This window comes from Euprymna scolopes, chromosome 21, assembly GCF_053919585.1.
Source record: "Euprymna scolopes isolate OS-2025 chromosome 21, ASM5391958v1, whole genome shotgun sequence".
Lineage (NCBI taxonomy): Eukaryota > Metazoa > Mollusca > Cephalopoda > Sepiida > Sepiolidae > Euprymna > Euprymna scolopes.
Genome location: NC_136502.1, coordinates 122437974 through 122450704, shown reverse-complemented (window position 1 = coordinate 122450704; position 12731 = coordinate 122437974). Strand labels below are relative to the sequence as shown.

General features: G+C 31.1%; 1 protein-coding gene across 3 annotated transcripts in view; it reads right to left on the bottom strand.

The window, feature by feature from the left end:
- LOC145242693 (alpha-2C adrenergic receptor-like) overlaps positions 1–12731 on the bottom strand; it is a 1432939-nt gene that overhangs the window by 786315 nt on the left and 633893 nt on the right. For 2 of the 3 annotated variants that reach the window (XM_080105822.1, XM_080105821.1), the window contains exon 3: positions 473–541. The exons of the other annotated variant lie outside the window; for it this stretch is intronic. The gene's annotated coding sequence lies outside the window, so the exon portion shown is untranslated. The remainder of the gene's footprint in view (positions 1–472; positions 542–12731) is intronic. 3 annotated transcript variants of the gene reach the window in all.

The following is a 12731-nucleotide window of genomic DNA, read 5'->3' as shown; positions in this document are numbered from 1 at the left end:
ACACGCATATATATATACATATATATATATATATATATATATATATGCGTGCAAGAACACTTTAAGTATTCTTACGCCTGCCAAGTTTTCTTTTTCTTTGAATTTTGACCCAACATCAATTTTTACCAGCTAAAGAGACATGAAAGCAAAGCTTTAAAAAATGTAATCATTTGATCCTCCATTGTGCAGCTAAATGAAGATGCAGTTTGAATAAATCGAAACCGAAAGACATACGCACATAGATAATACGTTTTATAAACAAGATTAAAAAGAAAAATTAAATTAACATATCATTATTCATATAATTAATATGTGCACTCATCGTTCATTTAATTCATGGTGTGTCTAAAGGCCTAATGAGTAGCGACTGCAAACCTAAGTTAACTTCGAATCGCGTTCGTTCTACAGAAACATTTTCATCAAACCCTTACTTGATCCTGAAAGTGAAATGAATAAATATAATATGACTTACTTAAAACTTGATTCTATGGTAAACCTTGTCCTATTACTTAATTTGCTGGAGGGATTGCTTAAATACAATCTGAAAAAAAAAAAAATGAAAACAGAATTTACAAAAGCATTTAATTTAATGAATTTATCAACAGAAAATACCAGAAAGAAAGCTTGTATGATTACTTATGCATCATACTAATTGCATTCGACTATTTTAATGGTGTATTATATCAGACGTTTACACGCAAATCACGTTAATGTAGTTTATATATATAGAGAGTCCAAATTATGGTTTCTTTCTTTTTCTGGAACCAATTCATCGCCAATAAAATGTCTTTTCCTACTTTAACGATAATTCAATGGCAAGTGCTCGACTGAGATGCAAGTATAAATTGGTTAAATAAGTGTTGGATGGTGTCCTACCAACAATAACAAAAGCAGTTAAATATAATTCCAAGAACCAAATAAAAATATTTAAATAATCAAATAATACCGATATCGATTATCTGTAGACAAATTTTGCGGTAGTTAAGAAAATCCAGAAGATCGATTGATAATGGCGTCCGTACTGGTAAATATTAGGTTACAGATGTTTAAATATACGGAAACCGATCAGTGTTATTCTGGGATAAGGCAATGTACCTAGTGGAACGTTACAATTGTCGTCCTAAAGAAAAACAACACAAATTTATTTTAAAACTTTTAATGAAAAAATTAATTCCGGTCACTTGACTATGTAGTAGACCTGACATCTATTCAATGTAGCTGCCTTCAGCCTCAATCACCGCTTCGATATCGGTCCAGAACTGGGGGCATGCCTTTTCAACAAGCGCCGGCGGAAGGGTCAACGGATTCCGGTGATCAGATTTTCTTTGATATTGCGAAAGGTTATGTGGGGTTATGTTCTTGACGTATGACCAAGTAGTCCAACGGGTTCAGTTCCATTGAAAGAACGGTATAAACTCGTAGCACTCCATAAGCTAACCCTATGTTTCGTTGGATTTGTGAGCTAGCGCCGTGTCCTGCTGCCACACCTAGTGTCTGCCATTCTATTTGAGGAATGCGAATCTTTCAACCATTATCTGTTGAAATACATAATTTGACCAGAAATATGTGAGAGAAATATCGATAAAAATTAGAAAAACTGACAATGGGAATGATAAAATATTCCAGAATGAAAGAATGTTTGTATCAATCGACAACAGAGAGAGAATTGGACAGAGACTTAGTCACCGAACGAGGAGAAGCTATCGAAACATTCGCAGCACACCTCGCCAGGCGTCTTCACGGAAGAATTTACTAATGTATTAAAATAGATTCTGCTCTTAAGACTGTTGTTCTAATCCCGTTAACACACACACACACACACACACACACACACACACACACACACACACACACACACACACATATATATGTATATATATATGTATATATATATATGTATATATATATGTATATATATATATATATAAGCAGGACGCTCGGCGTTGCACGGTCGAACTATACGCTTAAACATGATATTTTAATTTATGCAGGTTGCATATATATTATTATAAAATAAATCCTCTATTGAATATTATATATTATGAGGAGTAATTTTCCTGGCGGACTAATTCGACATTTTTTTTTATATAAATAAGTTCGTACACGAAATTGCGTCTGGTATTCGGGCGTGACGATCTAAAACATAGTTTTTGTTCCCTCATTTATAAAACAGAAACATTTTCAAGGAAGTTTTTTTTTTATGTTACCCCGGCCAATGTTACGCCGGTGTAACGTAAAATATTCCCCTGTAAAATAATATTTACTATAAGAGAAGTAAGACGATTTTTAATATCGGATTTTTTCGATTTTCACAGTTATGGGATTAATTTCTGTACGAAATCTATCTAAGAACCCTACCAGAAATATAAATTACCTGTGTGTTTAATTTGCAAAACGTTGTCTTCAACGTTCAGAAACCTATAAAGAAGAAACTCACACACAAAGTGACACACACACAAATATATATATATATATATATATATATATATATATATATAACTACTTAATTTACTCACATAAAATTAATATACGAAAGTATAAATTTATGCGTAAACTTTAAGTATTTACTTCAAAAGTGCTCAATACGTAGGTAGAGTTAGTTAGTAAGTTATAAAATATATATGGCGATTAAGCTACACTGAATATTCCGCGTTTCATCCACTCTAGGTCTCTTCAGGCTGAAGAGTTCTTGAGTGGATGAAACGCGGAATATTCAGTGTAGCTTAATCGCCATATATATTTTATAACTTTCTCTCTCTCTCTCTCTCTCTCTCTCTCTCTATATATATATATATATATATATAAATGGTAATGCAGCAATCAAAATGATAAAGGAAATATAGCAAGATACGCGGGATTTAAATGGACAAGCTGCATTATTTATTTACGGATGTAACAAAAACATGAAAACGATCAAACACAGTATCAGAAAACAAAAATCTCAAGAAAATAAATGGCAACAGAAAAATTGTTAAGGCCCAAGTTTAACAATGGCGTCGTATGCATTTTTAAACAATGATTTATTTATTTATTTATATAAAAAAGATATTTTTCACCGCTTCTTTATTGGCCACTTTCACTTCGCAGCCCATGTTATTAAAAAAATCAGGCCCGAAAGAAACACGAGGTTTCTTTGAACAACTAATATTATTTTATCAAGAAATTATTTCATCCAATCCAAAGCGCAGTGACTCAAGACGCACCCAAACGAACATGGCGCCATCTTGCGAACGGAAACATAAAAAAATAAATACTAATATAAACATATATGATATGCATCATGTTTTAAAGTTTTATATGTGAAATCATTATATTATATATTTATAACATTATATATTATATATTCCACATATACTGTAGGCGTTCCAGAGATAAAGCCTCCTATTGTATTATTCCGCCTGAATTGATCCGGGAGAAGTTCACAGTGCATTGTTTTGATAACTAGAATCATGCATTCATTGCCTTTAATTCCATCTCTCTGTTGCATATATTGACAGTATGAAACTCTAAACAGTCTACCTACACAATAAATATGCGTCAAAACAGAGATGCGCTATTGAAATCGAGCATTGTATCTGCGTTATTTACTTCAATGCTCAATATGTTAGGAAAAGTTCGTACTATCATAAGATATACTAATTATTAGTAAGTTAAGAAATAGACAACGATATGAACACGCACTTAGTTTTGGCAGCGGTATATTCGAAATATTAATCCAATTCCCTGACGACTTAACGTGATTCGTAATATTCAACAATAATTATAAATAAACAAGGACCCGAATAAAAAGTTCCTTATTCTACCGATTAAAACCTTACACACTGCAGCTACATAAGAAATTCTAAAGATATTTATTTAATATATATATATATATATATATATATGTATATATATATATACATACATACATACATACATATATAACAAAGACTATATATATATATTTAATATATATATATAACAAAGCATATATATATATATATATATATATATATATATATATATATATATATACGCTTTGTTTTTAAATCGCCGAAACATTGTTTCATGCTAAACAACTGATGACCCCTTAAAAATAAATTAATACAGGTACTATAGTGAATTCGAGACAGCAAATTTGTGTAGTGATTGCAGGTAATTGAATGGCTTACTGAATAAATAGTTTTCTAACGAATGAAAAAAAAATATATAGTTTTAAAGGTTAAAAACTACCAAGACTATATATATTGACAAAATATATTGGAAATAAAGTCAGCAAAGTTTTGTAGAGTGAACTTACAACAAACAGTACATAAAGTGATTTTATAAAAAAAGAAATATATATTTTAGATATTATGTGATTATGCGTTATATGATAATGTAAAACTATGATATAGCTATGTTCCATCAATATAACGCAGTCCTTCATAGTTGAACATGGCTCTTCAGGGGTTCGATGCTTTATCCTTCGGCGTTGTACCATTCCACGCTTAGTGTGGAAAGTTTCCCTAGAGGAAGTGCATCAGTAATTACCAGGGTTGTACTTTTGGTAATGGTGTTTATTTTTTCTCTATTTACTGCCTTACCTTATGTAAAGGCGACTGCACCAACTTCAGTCCGCTGCTAGCTCTTCCTAATTTTTTTCTGTTCATATCTATTGCCTTCTGGTGGCTCTTTACCAAATCTTGTAGAGGAGTTTCTGCCCACCAATCCTTCTGTATCACTGTGGAAAATTAGTGTGTCATTTTTGCTCTATAATAAACATTCATTTCGAATCAATCAAAGAACGCACTGTTGATTTTATAAGTCTGACATTTTCTACTTGTGCTGTGATAATGGCTTGAATTTCAGTTTAAAATAAAAAAATCAAGTATGATCGTTTTATTATGCTTTAAACTGAAACATTACTTTTGAACGAGCCAACAATATGTTCATACGGTTAGTTTAATGTGTCCGGACCTTCATCTTTTGTTGTAATAAAATTTCTCAAATGCACTTGTGATACAAGGCTGTGTAAAGGGTTAACTTTGGTAAAATCGACTGTTCCGTCTTTCTGCGGATATTTTCGTGGATCTATTATCAAACTTATCGAAGACATTATGATACAAAATTTATCGAAAAATACAGCCTTGCACATAAAGTACATTTGCGTCAAATGACAAAACAATTAGGCCAGCCGTTTAGGAATCAATTAGAACGATATCACACACACATATCATTGAATAGCACACACACACACATATCATTGAATAGCATGTATACCTCCTGTTTGCTTTTCTTGCGATCTGTTTTGTTTTCCCATTTGGCGGTTGAATGTTCGCAAGTTCTGTTCAAGTGTAAAAAGAAATTTACCATAGTGGCACGTTGTAATCAGCGCTTGCCAATCATGGAAGCTCTACTCATTCGTCTAAACAGACCGACCATCAATCAGGATCAATATAAGGGGAGCGCGCTTAAGCGGTTTGTAACGATTTTTTACGAATAGCAGTAATAAATAAATTATATGATAGCCATATTTTAATTCCTCATTCGCCTGAAGACGATTCACGGAAATCAAAAATGTTTGTGACTACAGAAAATTCTTTTACACTTACAAATGGAAAAACGGATCGGAAGGCAAGCAAACAAGAACTATCCCAACTGTTCAATTATGCATGAGAGAAAAATGTTTTTCAATTATATATATATATATATATATATATATATATATATATATATATTTACACTTGGCGAACTGAAGGTTATTTGGTTATGCTATTGTTTGAAATCTTTTCAAAATTTCTCGACGCCATCTTGCTTTGTTTGCAGAAACGCAACAGAATAAAGGAGTATTTTTCTCCGTTAAATTTTGTGTTAAGATGTTAAAAAAAAATAAACGGGGAAAATACAAACGAAAATGCAATATGTGATTGCAAATATTCAAGACTCATTCAAACATTCTCATACAATTCCGACATAACAAAAAGGTGTAATTTGCCAACCGGAAGTAACACTTTTCCTGCCATATTTATTCGACAATTACATTTTGTACTTTATTTGTTATATTTTCCGGCCTCGATTTTATTAAAAAGAAAAAAAAGCCTTTAAAGGAAAGCAAGAATAAACATTACATGTTATCCCCTTTTTAATTCCGCTTAAAAGCTCTGGAACTTTTATTCGTGACGTATACAAATAAAATCTTGAAGAGCATAATTTTTATTTGAGATTTTTCAACATTTAAACAGTAACATATCATTTTAGTATGATTTATATACGGTATAAACTAACGAAATAGATACACCCTTGTACAGTTGGGGCTTAAGTCACACTTATAAGAAACATGCATATATATATATATATATATATATATATATATATATATAGTCTTGGAAGTTTTTAACCTTTAAAACTATACAGAAAAATATTTTTTATCATTCGTTAGAAAACCATCTAGTCAGTAAGCCATTTAATCACCTGCAATCACTGCATCAACTCGCTCTCGAATATACTATAATACAAATAATTTATTTTTCAAGGGATCATCAGTTGTTTACCATGAAACGCTGTTTCGGGGATTTCAAAACAAAACAGTATATTACATCATGGCTCGCCAGCAGTGTTGATCAAACACCACCACCCTTAGTCTTAGGAAGAAGACATGTTAGAAACATTTTATCCAATTTCCTATTCTTAATTGCAATTACTAACCTTTTCATACTATAAAAATGAATTTCTTACCTGTGCGATTCATCAATTTCCACATTTAAAATGGATACATTTTTTTAATTTTTTAATTTATCAGTCTTGTATTTATAAGATTAGGATTAATCCATTAAACTACTTATCACCCCCACTATGATTAGTATTTAGTATATTTACATTCTTATTTAAAATTAGATATATAATGGTTAAAAATATTTTTATATATATAAATTTTATATATATATATATATATATATATATATATATATATAATGAAAATTACAATTGAATTTACCAAAATGATCCAAGATGGTAAAATTAAAGTAAATTATAAATATTAAAGAATAAATATTTATAAAATTATCTCAGCCAGATATAAAAACTCGATAAAACCAAATAGGAAATAGAGCTTATAATATGAGCAAACAGTTAAGGAAATATGTTAAAAAAACACTTTGAAATGAGTTAAAAACATATTTAATCTGAAAAGGAAACACTAGTGTTTTTTGAACATATCTAAAAAGGAAACACTAGTGTTTTTTTTAGCATATTTCATTAACTGTTTTCTCATATATATATATATATATATATATATATATATATATATATATATGTATATATATATGTATATATATGTATATATATGTATGTATGTATATATATATATACAATTTAAACATTCATAAAAATATGTTATACTAGAAGATGTACCTGCCATTAAGTTCAACGTAAAATGTCTTTAAAAAAATGCAGTTAAAAACGAAAAGGAAACTGAGACATGCGCAAACGAGTATGTTTTTTTTTAAACAGTTCACTTCTTATAAGTAAAAAAAAATACTCGAGCTGAGATTAAAACCCAAACCTAAAAACAGTGAGTCAAGTACGATAACCATTATGCCAGCTTAATGTAGATTTTCTCTCTCGTCTTACATTCCACTGGCTAAATCATTCGGACCATAAATTGGTCCCATTTAAGTTAGGCGGCAGGCCTAGGTTCACTGGGTACTGGGAGTTGAACGTCTCTCTGCTTGAAATGGACGATTCCGGGAAAAGCTAACGTCACTAAATCAGCGGAGGTTGGTGGTGGTGGTTATCGGGAGTAGCTGGCGAGTAAAACTTAAGGCCACCATTTTGTAAAATAATATTGAAACAAAATCCCAATGCCTGCCCCACCCATGATATCCGTGACAAACAACACCCTACCTGAGAATTCTCCGTTCTAACTCCTCGACTTAATATTCACGGGCAACAGATACATCGAGGACATAGTAAAGGCTACTGCAAATAAAAAGGTGAGCTCGCTCTCTCGTGCTAGCAGACTACTCACACCTAAGAATATCCCGTATCTCTGCAATGCCAATATTCCCACATTAATAGAATATTGTTGCCACATCTACGCTGCTGTCTCTACCACTAATCTCTTCCTCTTGGATAACGTTCAAAAAAGAATCTTCAATCTAATAGGTCCAGCTTTGTCAACTAATCTCAAACCTCTGTCCCATCGATGCAATGTGCATGTTTTACAAATATTTTAATTAAATGTGCTCTGATGTATTAGTTCCACTTATGCCAGCTCGACTGACATATCCTCGACAAACCAGCTTAGTAACAAAATCACACCTCTTCATTGTTGAGGTCCCCAAATGAATGACAGATTTCTGCTCTAATACTTTCTTCCCTCGAACAGCTAGTCTTTGGAATTCGCTCCTGCTACCTCCTTCTCTGACTGTACTGTTATGCAGAAGTTTATAATATAATGTAAACCAATATCTTCTTAATCTTCCCTATGCATGGCCCCAAATAGTAACTTCTTACGTCCAAGTGGCGATATTACCTGTTGGTAAGTAATAGCAACAAAAAGAATCTTATATATGGGACCTGATGATATAAATTAGTGAATTGAACTTTCTGTATCAAAAATTTATAGCGAACCTTTAATTCACGAAGCTCAATGTAATTATAGAGTATATTAGAAGTCAACTCAAACAATGGGACAATTTTCGACAGAACCTAATTTGTAGTTCAAAATTATTAATTTAATAATTATATACTTTATGATAATTTAGTTTTGTATAAAAACGAATATAAATAGATACAATATAGATTTTACAGTTACCACAATTATCTAAGTAAATATATATGGACTTATAAAAATAAATTAATAAAATACTAAATAAAATATTTGTATTTATGTATATCAAAAATAATTAATCATTTATAATTATTTATTCATTAATAAGTGTGTTTCTTCTGATTAGTTTATAGATATAATAAATAGATTGAATAGTTGATTTGCTCAACGAAACAGATGCTATCATATTAGACTATATATATATATATATATATATGATTGTTGAGCTGGATTAAATCCGACGATATGAAATAAAATGGAGGTGGAAGGACATGGATACTCAACGTTTCGCCCGATTTATACGTCAATGACCACCCCTCTTGAAGAAGCCCGCATAAATCGGGCGAAACGTTGAGTATCCAGGTCCTTCCATCCACCTCCATTTTATTTCATATATATATATATATATATATATATATATATATATAACTACTTCATTTACTCACATAAAATTAATATACGAAAGTATAAATTTATGCGTAAACGTAAGGTATTTACTTTAAAAGTGCTCAATACGTAGGTAGAACTAGTTAGTAAGGATGAAATGCGGAATATTTAGTGTAGCTTAATCGCCATATACATTTTATAACTTACTATATATATATATATATATATATATATATATATACATATATATCAAAATCAAAAAATACTTATATAGTTGTTGCTGTCACGAGCGCTTTCGATATTTCCACGAATCATCTCTAGGTGTTGACGTAAAAGTGCGAAGATGATTCGTGGATAAATCAAAAGCACTCGTGACAGCCACAACTATGGAACTTTTATTAAATATTTTTGATTTTGATACAAAAAGGTTATGCGGAAAATCGAAAAATTAAATAAAGAATCATAAAGCAAAGTGTCTCCGTTGCATTTTATAATATTTGCTTGAATATATATATATATATATATATATATATATATATATATATATATATATATATATATATAATATTTGCTTGAATATATATATATATATATATATATATATATATATATATTCTTTATTTGTTTTTACATGAACAGTACTATTTCATTATGTATATACACAGTCATAAGCATGTTTCGGTCAGCTACTTACAAACTAGTAGACGACCTCTTCAGGCGATACAACTTATACGAAAGCAAAGTTTGCAATATATATGTATATATATATATATATATATATATATATATATATAGTCTTCTAGTTTTTTAAATATAAAAATATTCTTTAAATATAATTTGGAATATGAAGCTTTTGTTGGAAAACGGGTTTCCTTGGAAGCCAATAAGTTTCTTTCCAATAATTCATATGAGTTGTAACATGTTTTAGAGATAGTCAATCAATTCCTTACCATAGAATTTCCTTGAGGGATATAATAAAATATACCAAACCATGACCCCCTAGCAGTGTTTATAAAAAAAAAAACAAGACAAATGCGTTTCGGATATCGGATCAAGCTTCTTACTCTAAAATGATGTAGCTTAACTCTTCATTTTTTTAAATTCTTCATTATGTGTAGAATATACGTACATTATAACTCCCGGATTCGAAATGTCTACGAATACAAAAATAAACATAAAGAGTAATCTGTATACGCCTTACAAACACACATATGCACGCGAGTAACACCCACACCCACGCCCACCCACACACCCATGTATATATATAATATATATGTATATATATATATATATATATATATATATATATATATATATCGGTCGGTGTTAATCGTTGCACCCTGAACTAATGATTCCGGAACGAATGAAACACTAGTCTCTGTAGTTATTCAATATTTATTATAGTAAATACTTATGTCCGCCCCTTTAAGAAACTCATGTTTATCGTTGAGCACTGTCAGTTTAAATAAAGTTGCTCACTTTAGTTCTTATGTGAAGATCATCATATTGATTAGATCACTCTGCCAGACGTTAAATAATTAAAAAATATATGTTTAAATTTCAACAGTATTTCCAACGGTTAACAGTGCGCGAATGGATTAAGTCCTTGTTTATGAATCCAGGGATGCCTTTTCTTGCCGGGTTCCAATCTATCGACCGGTGTTAATCGTGAGACCCTGCTCTGCTGATTCCCGAAAGGATGAAACACTAGTATCTGTAAGTATTTAATAAATATTACAGTAAATAATTTCATACATGTTATGATTCGTAAGTAGACAGAAAGAAGAGCAGACCAATGGAGAACAGTTTAAAGTATTGGTACATGAAAAGGGCTGTCCCTTTTTCATATAAGTAAAAAAAGAGAATTAGTTAAATGAAAATGATATCAGATAAAATGAGAATCGAACCCTGTAGATAAGTTTTAAAGAACAATAAGTTTTAAATGGAATGTCCAGTTAAATTGTTAATTTTTAAAAAATATTTTATAAATAAAATTTGGTTGGAAAATCTATTAAAAAGAATGCATAATAAAAATATCGGTTAGAGAATTAACAAGTAGGTTAAATTCCTTTGTAAACCAAAGAGAATGGGAAATTTCCTGGTCGTCAGAAATGGTTTCAAAACATGCAAACCGCGCATGTTTGAACCACGTGAGTTGTGGTCACATTGCCAGACATACGTGTGACGTCATCGCAGAAATAATTTCCTAATATAGGAAAGGTTTCGAAGAGTTAACAAGGAGAATCAGATTAAGATCTGAGAATCAGAGAAGCAGAGAGGATCAGACCGATTATCAGTTAGAGTCAGTGGAACGTCTTGGAAGCGGGAGGCTTAGAAGGAACCATGTAACGACTTTGAATTTCTTAAGTACAGAACCATTTCCGAACGGTCGAAGAATAACCTATCATGTTTTTTATAGCTGCCGTCTTTCTGTGATCATCATTCCAACGAGAAAAGGTAATGTGTTTAATCATTTCAGTATGAATCAATGTATACCACTTCATCCTCTTATAAAAGTATATGTCTTGTGAATATGAACTATCTCCGTATAAATGTCTTCAAAATGCACTTACTGTCACTTTGTCTCCTCTCTAAATGAACATTTAAAATATGTGTGTTGTCAACTGCAAGGAAAATTTAATAATATATGTACAGGCCGTCACGTAAATAATATGTACCCCCTCTAAAACAGATATCATAACAGTAGTACATAAAAACCGGAAAGGTAACAAACGGAACGTGCTGATAATTCACCAAGCATGCGAAGGTTGCTCTAAAATTAGATTTATCCCTGGGATCGCCATGAATAAAATTTATATGGACGATGAGTTAATCCATTTGGTGGGTTTTTCCTCCACCACACTCCTCTCCCAAGTTGATTTCTTCCGGTGTGAAATCAGTATCTTTTCTTTTGGGAGTAGTCCAGCAAGGGATCTGTGTGCTCTTTTTCTGCCGGAGCATTTTAGTTCTGACATTTCTTTTGGAGGTTCTTTCCCTGTTTGGGTAGCAGTTTATTCAATTCAAACTAAATAGATTTGAAGATGTTTTTATAGCAAATGCGCGTAACTTTTAAATAATCCGTTTAAATCTTACTGACAAAAATATTCCCACAATAAAATCAATTGGCTTTCCAGTAATTGTACGTGGCTACTTTGGAATTTTTTTCCGGCCAAGTTTGCAACAGTTATGATACATTTTTTCGAAATAAGCAGAAATTTCCCAATGCATTTCGGCGCATCTTATATATCGTCTACGGGATAATTTTTCTTGTTTTTGAAAAGTCCGGCATTTTGAAACTGTGTAATGTTGTGACCCTTTGGGATGTGATCATAGCGTAGTATCTGTTAGTTGTGGCAAGCACGGCCAAGTGTCAAAATATTATTATTATTATTATTATTATTATTATTATTATTATTATTATTATTATTATTATTATTATTATTAATTGATTCGAGCGACGGCGGGTTGCTGGATCAATTATTATGATTAGAAAAATAAACAATTAAATTGGGAAAAATGATTGACATATAAGATAATAAATCGCAAAAGAAAT